We start from the raw sequence: 14,784 nt of genomic DNA, 5'->3' as shown, positions 1-14,784 counted from the left end.
ATTTATGATAAGTGTTGTATCGCTGCAGGAAAACAGCGATGCAACACTCTTCATAACGCTATCCTTGCGACAAAATGTATGCACCAAATTTACTGTACAGCACTCCATGTCTCAAGGATTTACAGATACGTCAATATTCCTGACGTATCTGTAGGTGCAAAAAAATGGCACATTGCTGGAGTGTGTCTGAAAACAGATGCAACTCCAGCAATGTGTCATTTCCCATAGGGCAAGCCCCATGTGAAAGGCACTGCGTCACCTCTTACACCTGCTTCAAACAAGCGTAAGGATTTGACGCACTGATGCCGTATAAGTGTCGGAGTGAAATCTCGTAGATTTCACTGCGTTACTTCTACATGGCTTTCTTGCGTCGGAACACCCACCCTGCATTCATTATACTCTTCGCAGGTATAATGTAGAGCAGAGGTTTACAAAGTGACGCATCTACCTAGATGCGTCACTTTGTAAATATGGTGCAGTGTGGCACATTTTTTATGCTGCTGCAGCATCACAAAAAGTGACACAATGGCAGCATAAGGCCCTCATAAATAAGGCCGCTTGTGTCTTCCAAGAACATGCTGTCCTGAGCTTCCTTTTTGAATTCCAGCTGCTTCCAGAATAAATGCCTCATAGCCCAAAAAAGCCCTGGCCCTGTATCGGATGAGTGTGTTGTCAATAGAGTTAGTGAATCGTGACTGTGATCAATCACTGACAGATGCATCATTGATTTTTCTTTTCAATTCAGTCGCAATCCACCACTGTTCCTATCATCTTCGCCACACTCATGTTTCCCTCTCATCCTTTCATAGCAAATTAGGTGATTCTAGGTCCCTGTGCTTCCTGAGCCTCCGTAAGAGTTGATTGTTCGACACGAGTGAAATATTACCCTCCTGGTTCTCATTCTAGGACACTTTGGGAAAATGAGTTGAAAATTATGTGTTCCAAGCATAATAGGCGTAACAGAGAAGTGATTCTTTCATGCAAATCAGGCTCTCCCTCTGACCCTTGTCCCCCCAAGATCCTTCATATCATTATTGATGAAATAAACCCCATCATCAACGAAATAATCAACCTCTCCCTCAAATCTGGCTCTGTCCCACTTACCTGGAAAAAAGGTACGGTTAAACCTCTAATGAAAAAGGCGAATAAACCCCCCTCTGATCTAACTAACCTTCGTCCCATCACCCTACTACCCGCACTGGGCAAAATCACGGAACAATTAGTCCATAAAGAACTTAAGGCCTTCCTCGACGCCCACAACCTACTTCACCCCCAGCAATCCGGTTTTCGGTCTAGACATTCCACCGAGACCGCCTTGATCGAGCTGACCGACACCATTAAAAACCTTCAAGATCAGAGGAAGAAGGCCATCCTGATTCTTCTTGACCTCACGGCGGCCTTCGACACTATTTCCCACTCCATACTGCTTAACAGACTTATGGGTATCGGCATTACCCACTCAGCCTTAGCCTGGATCAGGTCTTTCCTCAGTGACAGGTCTCAGACCATCTCACTGGGCCCCTTCCAATCCAAAGAAAAAAAAATTTCGTGTGGAGTACCCCAGGGCTCCATTTTAAGTCCCCTTCTATTCAACATATACCTCATCCCCTTGCTTTCACTCATAGAATCGTTTGGCATAATCGTCACGTCTTATGCCGACGATACTCAGCTTGTCATCCCTCTAGAAGACAATTCCAACCTGGCCGAACTCAACCTTAAATGCTGCCTTACAGCGGTCTTTCAATGGATGGATAACAATCACCTTCGCTGTAACTCCAGCAAAACCGAAATCCTGCCCATTGGGAAGAACGCATCCTTTTGTCCCGCTCTGTGGTGGCCTGATAACTCTGCTGCTCCACCCCAGACAGTTTCATCGGCCAGAAACCTCGGAGTCATCTTCGATTCCGATCTGTCCTTTGATTCTCATGCCACTACCGTGGCGGGTAAATGCTTTGGCATTATAAGATCCATGAGAAAGTTCTGCGACTTTCTCCCGCTCGACTCCAGAAAGACCATTGCAGTAGCCCTCATTCTCTCTCGGGTGGACTACTGCAACGGCCTCTTGGCAGGGACCAAGAAATCCACCCAACTAAAACTGCAAAGTGTCCTGCACACTGCTGCGCGTCTGGTCTTAAAACTCCCACGTAAATCCTCTATTTCCACTGCCCTCAGATCCCTCCACTGGCTCCCCCTGCACAAGAGAATCCTATTTAAAATTCTCGTCGTAGCCTTCCGAGCCTTCCACAAATCTGGCCCAGTTTACCTTGCGAAACGTTTCCCTCATTACATTCCGGGTCGCACTCTTAGATCCTCTCAAGAAAATCTCATGACCCTCCCCAAATTCAACCTAAAAACCAAAGGCGGAAAAACTCTCTGCACCCTAGCTATCAGAGCCTGGAATAGTATGCCAAAACATCTTAGATCCCAGACGCAAGAGAAACCCTTTAGGAAACACCTCAAAACATGGATCTTTAATCTCTCTGACGACTGGACTAAAGCAGCCATCTAAACCCCCCACTGCCCTCCCTCTGAGCTGGTCCCAGGTTTTTCATAGCGCCAAGATGCTCCCTTCGGAGCGAACGTATGCGCTTTACAAATACCCCTCCATATCCAATTGATCATTCAGATTGACAGCTTAATTGTGGGCTGGTGGGTAGTCCCACAAGGTAGTTTTGAAAACTTTTCGTTGTAAATGCTGCTTTTTGTGGATACTTTTTCATATATTGCTCACAACCCAGTCTAAGAAAACAGTTTATGCGTGTAATAAAACAAGAGAATTGTCGTTTGCAGACGCGAGCATTACATGTACACCATGCCGTTGCCTCTTTCATCAGCAGCCTGGAAACTTGAGGAGAAATCAACAGTCCTCATGTAACTACTTCAATATTGCTAGCTTACCGACGTTATTTTCAACCGAGTATGTAATGTATAGGAAAGCTACTAGTGGGAAAGAGTACCAAAGCAAAGTCATTTTGAACTTTTAATGGCTTGAATCTATTAACGACTTAGGAACGTCTCATGAGTTATTTATTGGCTTTATGTAAATTCTTAACATATTTTAGTTATTCGTTTTCATCATATATTTATTCATACTTATCATATTTATTTTCTTTGGTGAACTGCAAGGCCATGGTTTGTGCAAGAAAGATGACAGACTGTATGCCAGCTAGAGGTTTTTAAAGCACCCAGTAAAATTGATCAAAATGAAGATTTAAAAATGTATTTTTGCATCAGACGGTCTTCATTGGTAGACATAAACACTAGAATATTTCCCACAGTATGCTGGAACACAGGAACACTTTAAATCCATATTGATCGAAGTGTGTGAACAACCCCGTATTTGCATTGTTGCATTGTTTTCCTAATTTTCAGCTGTTTCAAATTTTAAAACTAGGAAACAATGCTTACACTGCACCACCTAGAATGCATTCTGTAGGTGTGTCCACTGCACACATCTATTGAAGGTAGTTGGAAAGGTTACAGTTGGATTAGTCCTGGGTCATCTACTGAAATAGTGTAGGGCAGAGGCCAAGATTGCACTGGGGTTTCAGTTGGTACAGACGAAAGCAGTAGCATTTTCCTGGGCGTTGTCTGACCCCCCTCCCCACCCCACTGATTAATATGTCGACGATGAGAGCTGCAACATCAATCTTTGCGTATCAAGCAGTGTTCCAACATTAATAAGTTAACATGAAGTTGTGCACCCTCCAGCTAGCTGGCGATATCGGGTTGTGAGAGTCTGAATGTGCAGTACCTTTTGCTGACTCTGATACCATAGATATTGAGTGGGAATGAGGATGTTTCCTATTCTTCTACTCGCTGGACTATTTCTCCCAGGATCACCCTTTCCAAGATGGCAATGTCACAGTAGAAGAGGATCTTTTGCTCGGGGTTTTCACATTTTTTCTGAAAGCTCTTGGACCTGAGGCCTTTCATCTTTCCTCTCAGCCTGATGCTTTCCCTTTTCCAATCCATGTAGGACATTAATGACCAAAGCACACGCTCATTAGTGGAGTGAGAAGCTGGGAGACAACCCTTCACACCTGGATAGGGCCTAATTTCTTCCACATGTAGGGCTTAGTTTGAGCTGGTGGTTGCAGTTGGGTCCGACTAAAACTCATTTTTAGAAACCTTGACTTCGATTTTTTTTCAAGGCAGATTTTGACCCATAACAAGAGAGAGAGAAAAATACAAAAGGAGGAAAGGAGGCAGGAGGTACTGCCTCTGTGCAATCGTAAGCTGCTTCCTTTTTTCTTGTGGGAACGTCTCTAGAGTTGGCAGCTCCACGAGATTTGAGACTCTTGGCTGCCATTTGGCTAATGGGTGTTTAAATTGAGTCATCCTCCTTGATGTTTCTCAATGAGATTATTGTCGGGGAAGCATGCAGTTTGGCCGGCTTGGGTGGTTGGCCATCTTCCAGTCTTGTACCTGTACGGAGCTGGAACCAATCTGTGGCACTACAACTGAGTCACATCTAGCAAAGACAACAAAGATAATTGCATATTGGCTTCTTTTTAAGGAGGGGTTGGCTTGTTGTACATCTGAGATACTTTTGTTTTTCTGGGCTTGCTTGCATCTTAAGAGTGTAGCTTTTTTCCGACAGTTCATCATGTTACATTGGTTATGGAAAGCGAGAGTGAGGTGGTGTTGGAACTGTTTAGCCTGACTCGTTGAATGTTGGGAAAATTATCTTGTGGCAGCCAGAAAAAAAGGCCAAATAATGATGTATGGTGGGAACACCCAAACCCCATCGGCCAAAATAAAGAAACAATGGATTGGTCCTCACAATGGGAATTAAAAAATTGCAGGAGTTGTGAGATCCGCGTTACATTTTCAAGAATCACAAATCCACAACACCTAAATTGGCGGCTTGGTGAGCAGTATCAACAAAGGTACTGTGGACTCCAGCCAACAATGGTGGTAAAGCGGAGCCATGAAACACAAAAATATACTGTGGTTCCAGGTTACGCTTCGTAGCTTAGTACTGCAAACCTAAGGTGAACTTCACCAACACTTGGGACAGTGAACATTGTTCTGGGATCTGGATACCAAATGAGGATCCACGGAATGTAAAAAAAAAAAAAAAGAAATACAATGAAATAACCACTGACTGGTCAATGCCAAATTTTGTGTCTAAGTTTTAGTCACGGTAATTGCAAACACAACAATGATGGACAGAATGTGGATCAATGTCACACATTCACCCCAGTCCAAAGATCTGGGCCCAAATCCATCGTTTTTCCACTCCACACCACCCTGGGTTAGACAATGGCGATATGCAAATCGGCGCTGACCCTGTGCCCCATGGGAACAGTCCAGTCCGAACTACAAAAGCCATGTCCTTCCCAGAACGGAAACAAGCATCCGAGGACCGGCCCGGTTTCGAGGTAACACCTCTCATCAGCCCGGCTAGCTTGATTCCAGTGGTGTGGAGTGCCTCACTCACGTCTGAGCATCCCCAGTACACTTAGAGCGGTAATTGCAAACACAACAATGATGGACAGAATGTGGATCAATGTCACACATTCACCCCAGTCCAAAGATCTGGGCCCAAATCCATCGTTTTTCCACTCCACACCACCCTGGGTTAGACAATGGCGATATGCAAATCAGCGCTGACCCTGTGCCCCATGGGAACAGTCCAGTCCGAACTACAAAAGCCATGTCCTTCCCAGAACGGAAACAAGCATCCGAGGACCGGCCCGGTTTCGAGGTAACACCTCTCATCAGCCCGGCTAGCTTGATTCCAGTGGTGTGGAGTGCCTGGGACTCACGTCTGAGCATCCCCAGTACACTTAGAGCGGTAATTGCAAACACAACAATGATGGACAGAATGTGGATCAATGTCACACATTCACCCCAGTCCAAAGATCTGGGCCCAAATCCATCGTTTTTCCACTCCACACCACCCTGGGTTAGACAATGGCGATATGCAAATCAGCTCTGACCCTGTGCCCCATGGGAACAGTCCAGTCCGAACTACAAAAGCCATGTCCTTCCCAGAACGGAAACAAGCATCCGAGGACCGGCCCGGTTTCGAGGTAACACCTCTCATCAGCCCGGCTAGCTTGATTCCAGTGGTGTGGAGTGCCTGGGACTCACGTCTGAGCATCCCCAGTACACTTAGAGCGGTAATTGCAAACACAACAATGATGGACAGAATGTGGATCAATGTCACACATTCACCCCAGTCCAAAGATCTGGGCCCAAATCCATCGTTTTTCCACTCCACACCACCCTGGGTTAGACAATGGCGATATGCAAATCAGCGCTGACCCTGTGCCCCATGGGAACAGTCCAGTCCGAACTACAAAAGCCATGTCCTTCCCAGAACGGAAACAAGCATCCGAGGACCGGCCCGGTTTCGAGGTAACACCTCTCATCAGCCCGGCTAGCTTGATTCCAGTGGTGTGGAGTGCCTGGGACTCACGTCTGAGCATCCCCAGTACACTTAGAGCGGTAATTGCAAACACAACAATGATGGACAGAATGTGGATCAATGTCACACATTCACCCCAGTCCAAAGATCTGGGCCCAAATCCATCGTTTTTCCACTCCACACCACCCTGGGTTAGACAATGGCGATATGCAAATCAGCGCTGACCCTGTGCCCCATGGGAACAGTCCAGTCCGAACTACAAAAGCCATGTCCTTCCCAGAACGGAAACAAGCATCCGAGGACCGGCCCGGTTTCGAGGTAACACCTCTCATCAGCCCGGCTAGCTTGATTCCAGTGGTGTGGAGTGCCTGGGACTCACGTCTGAGCATCCCCAGTACACTTAGAGCGGTAATTGCAAACACAACAATGATGGACACAATGTGGATCAATGTCACACATTCACCCCAGTCCAAAGATCTGGGCCCAAATCCATCGTTTTTCCACTCCACACCACCCTGGGTTAGACAATGGCGATATGCAAATCAGCGCTGACCCTGTGCCCCATGGGAACAGTCCAGTCCGAACTACAAAAGCCATGTCCTTCCCAGAACGGAAACAAGCATCCGAGGACCGGCCCGGTTTCGAGGTAACACCTCTCATCAGCCCGGCTAGCTTGATTCCAGTGGTGTGGAGTGCCTGGGACTCACGTCTGAGCATCCCCAGTACACTTAGAGCGGTAATTGCAAACACAACAATGATGGACAGAATGTGGATCAATGTCACACATTCACCCCAGTCCAAAGATCTGGGCCCAAATCCATCGTTTTTCCACTCCACACCACCCTGGGTTAGACAATGGCGATATGCAAATCAGCGCTGACCCTGTGCCCCATGGGAACAGTCCAGTCCGAACTACAAAAGCCATGTCCTTCCCAGAACAGAAACAAGCATCCGAGGACCGGCCCGGTTTCGAGGTAACACCTCTCATCAGCCCGGCTAGCTTGATTCCAGTGGTGTGGAGTGCCTGGGACTCACGTCTGAGCATCCCCAGTACACTTAGAGCGGTAATTGCAAACACAACAATGATGGACAGAATGTGGATCAATGTCACACATTCACCCCAGTCCAAAGATCTGGGCCCAAATCCATCGTTTTTCCACTCCACACCACCCTGGGTTAGACAATGGCGATATGCAAATCAGCGCTGACCCTGTGCCCCATGGGAACAGTCCAGTCCGAACTACAAAAGCCATGTCCTTCCCAGAACGGAAACAAGCATCCGAGGACCGGCCCGGTTTCGAGGTAACACCTCTCATCAGCCCGGCTAGCTTGATTCCAGTGGTGTGGAGTGCCTGGGACTCACGTCTGAGCATCCCCAGTACACTTAGAGCGGTAATTGCAAACACAACAATGATGGACAGAATGTGGATCAATGTCACACATTCACCCCAGTCCAAAGATCTGGGCCCAAATCCATCGTTTTTCCACTCCACACCACCCTGGGTTAGACAATGGAGATATGCAAATCAGCGCTGACCCTGTGCCCCATGGGAACAGTCCAGTCCGAACTACAAAAGCCATGTCCTTCCCAGAACGGAAACAAGCATCCGAGGACCGGCCCGGTTTCGAGGTAACACCTCTCATCAGCCCGGCTAGCTTGATTCCAGTGGTGTGGAGTGCCTGGGACTCACGTCTGAGCATCCCCAGTACACTTAGAGCGGTAATTGCAAACACAACAATGATGGACAGAATGTGGATCAATGTCACACATTCACCCCAGTCCAAAGATCTGGGCCCAAATCCATCGTTTTTCCACTCCACACCACCCTGGGTTAGACAATGGCGATATGCAAATCAGCGCTGACCCTGTGCCCCATGGGAACAGTCCAGTCCGAACTACAAAAGCCATGTCCTTCCCAGAACGGAAACAAGCATCCGAGGACCGGCCCGGTTTCGAGGTAACACCTCTCATCAGCCCGGCTAGCTTGATTCCAGTAGTGTGGAGTGCCTGGGACTCACGTCTGAGCATCCCCAGTACGCTTAGAGCGGTAATTGCAAACACAACAATGATGGACAGAATGTGGATCAATGTCACACATTCACCCCAGTCCAAAGATCTGGGCCCAAATCCATCGTTTTTCCACTCCACACCACCCTGGGTTAGACAATGGCGATATGCAAATCAGCGCTGACCCTGTGCCCCATGGGAACAGTCCAGTCCGAACTACAAAAGCCATGTCCTTCCCAGAACGGAAACAAGCATCCGAGGACCGGCCCGGTTTCGAGGTAACACCTCATCAGCCCGGCTAGCTTGATTCCAGTGGTGTGGAGTGCCTGGGACTCACGTCTGAGCATCCCCAGTACACTTAGAGCGGTAATTGCAAACACAACAATGATGGACAGAATGTGGATCAATGTCACACATTCACCCCAGTCCAAAGATCTGGGCCCAAATCCATCGTTTTTCCACTCCACACCACCCTGGGTTAGACAATGGCGATATGCAAATCAGCGCTGACCCTGTGCCCCATGGGAACAGTCCAGTCCGAACTACAAAAGCCATGTCCTTCCCAGAACGGAAACAAGCATCCGAGGACCGGCCCGGTTTCGAGGTAACACCTCTCATCAGCCCGGCTAGCTTGATTCCAGTGGTGTGGAGTGCCTGGGACTCACGTCTGAGCATCCCCAGTACACTTAGAGCGGTAATTGCAAACACAACAATGATGGACAGAATGTGGATCAATGTCACACATTCACCCCAGTCCAAAGATCTGGGCCCAAATCCATCGTTTTTCCACTCCACACCACCCTGGGTTAGACAATGGCGATATGCAAATCAGCGCTGACCCTGTGCCCCATGGGAACAGTCCAGTCCGAACTACAAAAGCCATGTCCTTCCCAGAACGGAAACAAGCATCCGAGGACCGGCCCGGTTTCGAGGTAACACCTCTCATCAGCCCGGCTAGCTTGATTCCAGTGGTGTGGAGTGCCTGGGACTCACGTCTGAGCATCCCCAGTACACTTAGAGCGGTAATTGCAAACACAACAATGATGGACAGAATGTGGATCAATGTCACACATTCACCCCAGTCCAAAGATCTGGGCCCAAATCCATCGTTTTTCCACTCCACACCACCCTGGGTTAGACAATGGCGATATGCAAATCAGCGCTGACCCTGTGCCCCATGGGAACAGTCCAGTCCGAACTACAAAAGCCATGTCCTTCCCAGAACGGAAACAAGCATCCGAGGACCGGCCCGGTTTCGAGGTAACACCTCTCATCAGCCCGGCTAGCTTGATTCCAGTGGTGTGGAGTGCCTGGGACTCACGTCTGAGCATCCCCAGTACACTTAGAGCGGTAATTGCAAACACAACAATGATGGACAGAATGTGGATCAATGTCACACATTCACCCCAGTCCAAAGATCTGGGCCCAAATCCATCGTTTTTCCACTCCACACCACCCTGGGTTAGACAATGGCGATATGCAAATCAGCGCTGACCCTGTGCCCCATGGGAACAGTCCAGTCCGAACTACAAAAGCCATGTCCTTCCCAGAACGGAAACAAGCATCCGAGGACCGGCCCGGTTTCGAGGTAACACCTCTCATCAGCCCGGCTAGCTTGATTCCAGTGGTGTGGAGTGCCTGGGACTCACGTCTGAGCATCCCCAGTACACTTAGAGCGGTAATTGCAAACACAACAATGATGGACAGAATGTGGATCAATGTCACACATTCACCCCAGTCCAAAGATCTGGGCCCAAATCCATCGTTTTTCCACTCCACACCACCCTGGGTTAGACAATGGCGATATGCAAATCAGCGCTGACCCTGTGCCCCATGGGAACAGTCCAGTCCGAACTACAAAAGCCATGTCCTTCCCAGAACGGAAACAAGCATCCGAGGACCGGCCCGGTTTCGAGGTAACACCTCTCATCAGCCCGGCTAGCTTGATTCCAGTGGTGTGGAGTGCCTGGGACTCACGTCTGAGCATCCCCAGTACACTTAGAGCGGTAATTGCAAACACAACAATGATGGACAGAATGTGGATCAATGTCACACATTCACCCCAGTCCAAAGATCTGGGCCCAAATCCATCGTTTTTCCACTCCAGAGGTGTTACCTCGAAACCGGGCCGGTCCTCGGATGCTTGTTGGCCATGGGGCACAGGGTCAGCGCTGATTTGCATATCGCCATTGTCTAACCCAGGGTGGTGTGGAGTGGAAAAACGATGGATTTGGGCCCAGATCTTTGGACTGGGGTGAATGTGTGACATTGATCCACATTCTGTCCATCACTGTTGTGTTTGCAATTACCGCTCTAAGTGTACTGGGGATGCTCAGACGTGAGTCCCAGGCACTCCACACCACTGGAATCAAGCTAGCCGGGCTGATGAGAGGTGTTACCTCGAAACCGGGCCGGTCCTCGGATGCTTGTTTCCGTTCTGGGAAGGACATGGCTTTTGTAGTTCGGACTGGACTGTTCCCATGGGGCACAGGGTCAGCGCTGATTTGCATATCGCCATTGTCTAACCCAGGGTGGTGTGGAGTGGAAAAACGATGGATTTGGGCCCAGATCTTTGGACTGGGGTGAATGTGTGACATTGATCCACATTCTGTCCATCACTGTTGTGTTTGCAATTACCGCTCTAAGTGTACTGGGGATGCTCAGACGTGAGTCCCAGGCACTCCACACCACTGGAATCAAGCTAGCCGGGCTGATGAGAGGTGTTACCTCGAAACCGGGCCGGTCCTCGGATGCTTGTTTCCGTTCTGGGAAGGACATGGCTTTTGTAGTTCGGACTGGACTGTTCCCATGGGGCACAGGGTCAGCGCTGATTTGCATATCGCCATTGTCTAACCCAGGGTGGTGTGGAGTGGAAAAACGATGGATTTGGGCCCAGATCTTTGGACTGGGGTGAATGTGTGACATTGATCCACATTCTGTCCATCACTGTTGTGTTTGCAATTACCGCTCTAAGTGTACTGGGGATGCTCAGACGTGAGTCCCAGGCACTCCACACCACTGGAATCAAGCTAGCCGGGCTGATGAGAGGTGTTACCTCGAAACCGGTCCGGTCCTCGGATGCTTGTTTCCGTTCTGGGAAGGACATGGCTTTTGTAGTTCGGACTGGACTGTTCCCATGGGGCACAGGGTCAGCGCTGATTTGCATATCGCCATTGTCTAACCCAGGGTGGTGTGGAGTGGAAAAACGATGGATTTGGGCCCAGATCTTTGGACTGGGGTGAATGTGTGACATTGATCCACATTCTGTCCATCACTGTTGTGTTTGTAAGTTTTAGTCACAGCGGGGATTGGCTACCTGTGGCATGATGGCCACAGGGCCTGGTTGGAGGCCAGGCCTTGCAGCCATCCACATATCCAAAGGATATACGCCTTGAGGAAAAACATCTAGGTGAAATTGCTTGCCTGCAACAGGTTGGTTGTTGGGCCTGGCAGGAGGTCATTTCCTGAGGTCTAACCCCACTTTGCATGGCCAAATCTCTAGTGAGGCATAGCTGTCTCTGGCCATCTCCTCATGCATGTGACTAACTCCTCCTGCTCACACCGGGTTTGGTTGCCCTGACGTCAACGGCTACTGCTGAAGGCTGTGCATAGCTGGGGTTGGTTGCCTGTGGTGGGTATGCAGAATGAATTGGCCGGAGGCCAGTTCCTGTGATCTACCCATGCTGCACATGTCTGAAAGATGCTCTCAGGGGAAGTTGGCCTCCTGCAGCGGGTTGAGAAAAGGACTTGACCAGAGGTCATGCCCTGCTGCTAACCCTCACTGAGCAATTCCTCTCACTCACTTCCTATTTCATGCACTATCTAACTCACTCTTTCAGTAACTATATCTTTCACTCATCTCTTCTGTTTTTCCAATTTAAAGAAGTTTAGTTTTTTTTCTATTTTTATTGGGCAGTACAAAATAAAAAATGCAACGTGAAAATGGGAAACCAATCGGTTTTACATGTCTATTGACGAGAAAGCACTTGCTTTATCTGTGTTCTTGCTCTTTGTGTCCGAATAAAATGTATTCACTTCTTTAGCACCCATCTCGTTTTTTGCAGCATTGAACTATGGTTTAAGTAAAGCATTAAAGATGCTTGTGCAATGAAGATGTTCCAAAGCTGTATCTTTCTTGGCTCCGCCTGCTCAGTTCTTCTTGCATAAAGTGCATGTCACATACTTGGATTATAATTTCGGTTCACCGGATGAAATGATGAAAGATTCCCTGGCAATGGATTCTGGATTTTAATCCTCCATGTGAACATTGTGAAGTGCTTCAGTTGTCTTCTCTTCATGTTCGTCTGGTTTCCCCTCTCTTCTTCGTCCCGTCCAGACGCCATTCTAATGGAGCAAATTGATTTCAAACGATGAATAGAAAGCAAAAAAAAAAACTTCTCCTTTGCTTCAGAGCTCTCATATGGAAGGTGTGCAATGATCTGTGCAAGAAAGTCAAGAACTAATTGAATGTGCAGCAATAGATTCGTTGGTCCAACCAGAGGTCTTGAATGCTCTATAACAATCCACATTTCCCAGAAAAAAGCCATGTGTAGATACGGTATGCCCTGGAAGCATGGATCCAGTTCCCAGTACTGTAAAACTAGCAAGGCTTAAAATGTGTAAAAATGTAAATGAACTGAAACACGTTTAAGATTAAAGGTACACTTAGGTAACCCATACTCTCAAACAATATATCTCAAACCATTTTCACAGCAACTACACTTAGGTAATGATGGGCTGGGTTCCACATTCCAGATTTAGTCGGAAAACCCTGAGGGAGGGATCATTGGTTCCTGCAGTGTATAGGGGAGAAATGTCTTATCTAATTAGATTTCACACTGGCAGCAAACCATGGTTCTAATTTTAGTTAGTTTATTACAAAGCCAAGAACAATTGGACATACAAACACCTCAAGATGAGGATGTAGAAATACATCAGAACTAAAGCAAAGCCAAACCTACGGACGAAATTTAGTCTGTGAAGCATACAAAGAAAAGCCAATTCTAGACTCAAGACGCAGAAGATAACTGCGACGACATCAAAAGTCTTTTTCATCGGAAGTTCGCAAGGTCTGTCCCTACACTACCACTAACGTGAGATCCCTACTTAGCATTTCCCAGGCAAGTTCAGGAAAAGGTGTCAGTGCGTTAAAAGTTCCTAAGAAGTGCACTCACGTGGAATGAATCAAGTAGCATAAAGCTATGGAACCCGTTCTAAGATGGTCTTTCTCGCTCAATCAGGTCTCCTCTCCTAACTCGATCCACCGGGGCATTGTCCCTAACCCCAAGACCAAAACCTCAGGAATCACCTATCATCATGTCACGCGATTGTCCATTACAGCCAGATGGATGTACGACATTACAACGCATGCTTTTACATCGCATGCTTTTACAACGCGAGTTTTACAACGCATACCATTACAACGCATAGTGCTTTGGGGCACTGGATAGTGAATTATTTAATTTACTATTCCAACTCCAGTCCCCGTGGATAGTAGGGAAGGTGTTGGATAGTAAATTAAATATATTCCCTATCCTATAGCGCCCCCCAGCGCAATGCGTTGTAATGGTTTGCGTTGTAAAAGCTGCGATGTAAAAGCACTGCGTGGTAAAAGTTGCGTTGTAAGTGATGTTCCCCCAGTCAGATACCTCCTCATAGGTAAATATCCATGAGCTTTTGATGCTTCCAACATCTTGGTTGATTACCTTGATTCCTAGGCCTTCTCCAGTGAGAAGAACACCGTCCCGCATTATCTCAGCGGCTGGTTCAAATGTATCCTCTCCTCCCTAAGCCTAACTCCGAAAACAAAAGTGTTATTCTTACTAACAAAGACAATTTCTCCACCTGCAACAAACGTGAGAAAGAAAAGATTCTGCATACATATGAGTTTTACTAGCAAGCTGTCTAGAGAGCCAGGGAGAGATACGCATGAGGCTTACAATTTCAGCTAACATAAGAATCAATATGCAACTTCATTAATCTCACGTATACATGTACATTAATACTGTCCACGTTTAAATAAATGCATTACATAACAGTGAATTAATGTCATTAGTTACTTGTAAAATCAAACATTAAAGCTTCACCATGTATAGTACAATTACAATGTTAATTTTCCATTTTATACAAAAAGGCGTGTTACTTCACTGTACACAATATTACAATACACGTTCTAATGACCAAATGTTAACACGACAAAGGATTATATATGTATGTGCAAACTACCCATGATTATGATGCAATCCTACAAATTGGAGAGCACCATCGCACTCGTGTCAGTCCCCCCTCTAATACCTAGTGTCATCACCATCATTTTGGTTTCTCCCGCCCTTCATGAGTCCAGACGCATCTGTAGAGTGCTCAAGAGGAGATGGAGAAACAGCAAGACCACATAAGA

General features: G+C 47.4%; 1 protein-coding gene across 1 annotated transcript in view; it reads left to right on the top strand.

Annotated features, from left to right (window-relative positions):
* The window catches only part of C7H19orf81 (chromosome 7 C19orf81 homolog), a 576,103-nt gene that overhangs the window by 141,177 nt on the left and 420,142 nt on the right, over positions 1 to 14,784 (top strand). The gene's annotated exons all lie outside the window — the stretch shown is intronic.

Source organism: Lissotriton helveticus, chromosome 7 (assembly GCF_964261635.1).
Source record: "Lissotriton helveticus chromosome 7, aLisHel1.1, whole genome shotgun sequence".
In the NCBI taxonomy this organism is placed as follows: Eukaryota; Metazoa; Chordata; class Amphibia; order Caudata; family Salamandridae; genus Lissotriton; species Lissotriton helveticus.
The sequence above is the reverse complement of the archived record's forward strand: the minus strand, read 5'-3'. Positions and strand labels throughout refer to the sequence as shown.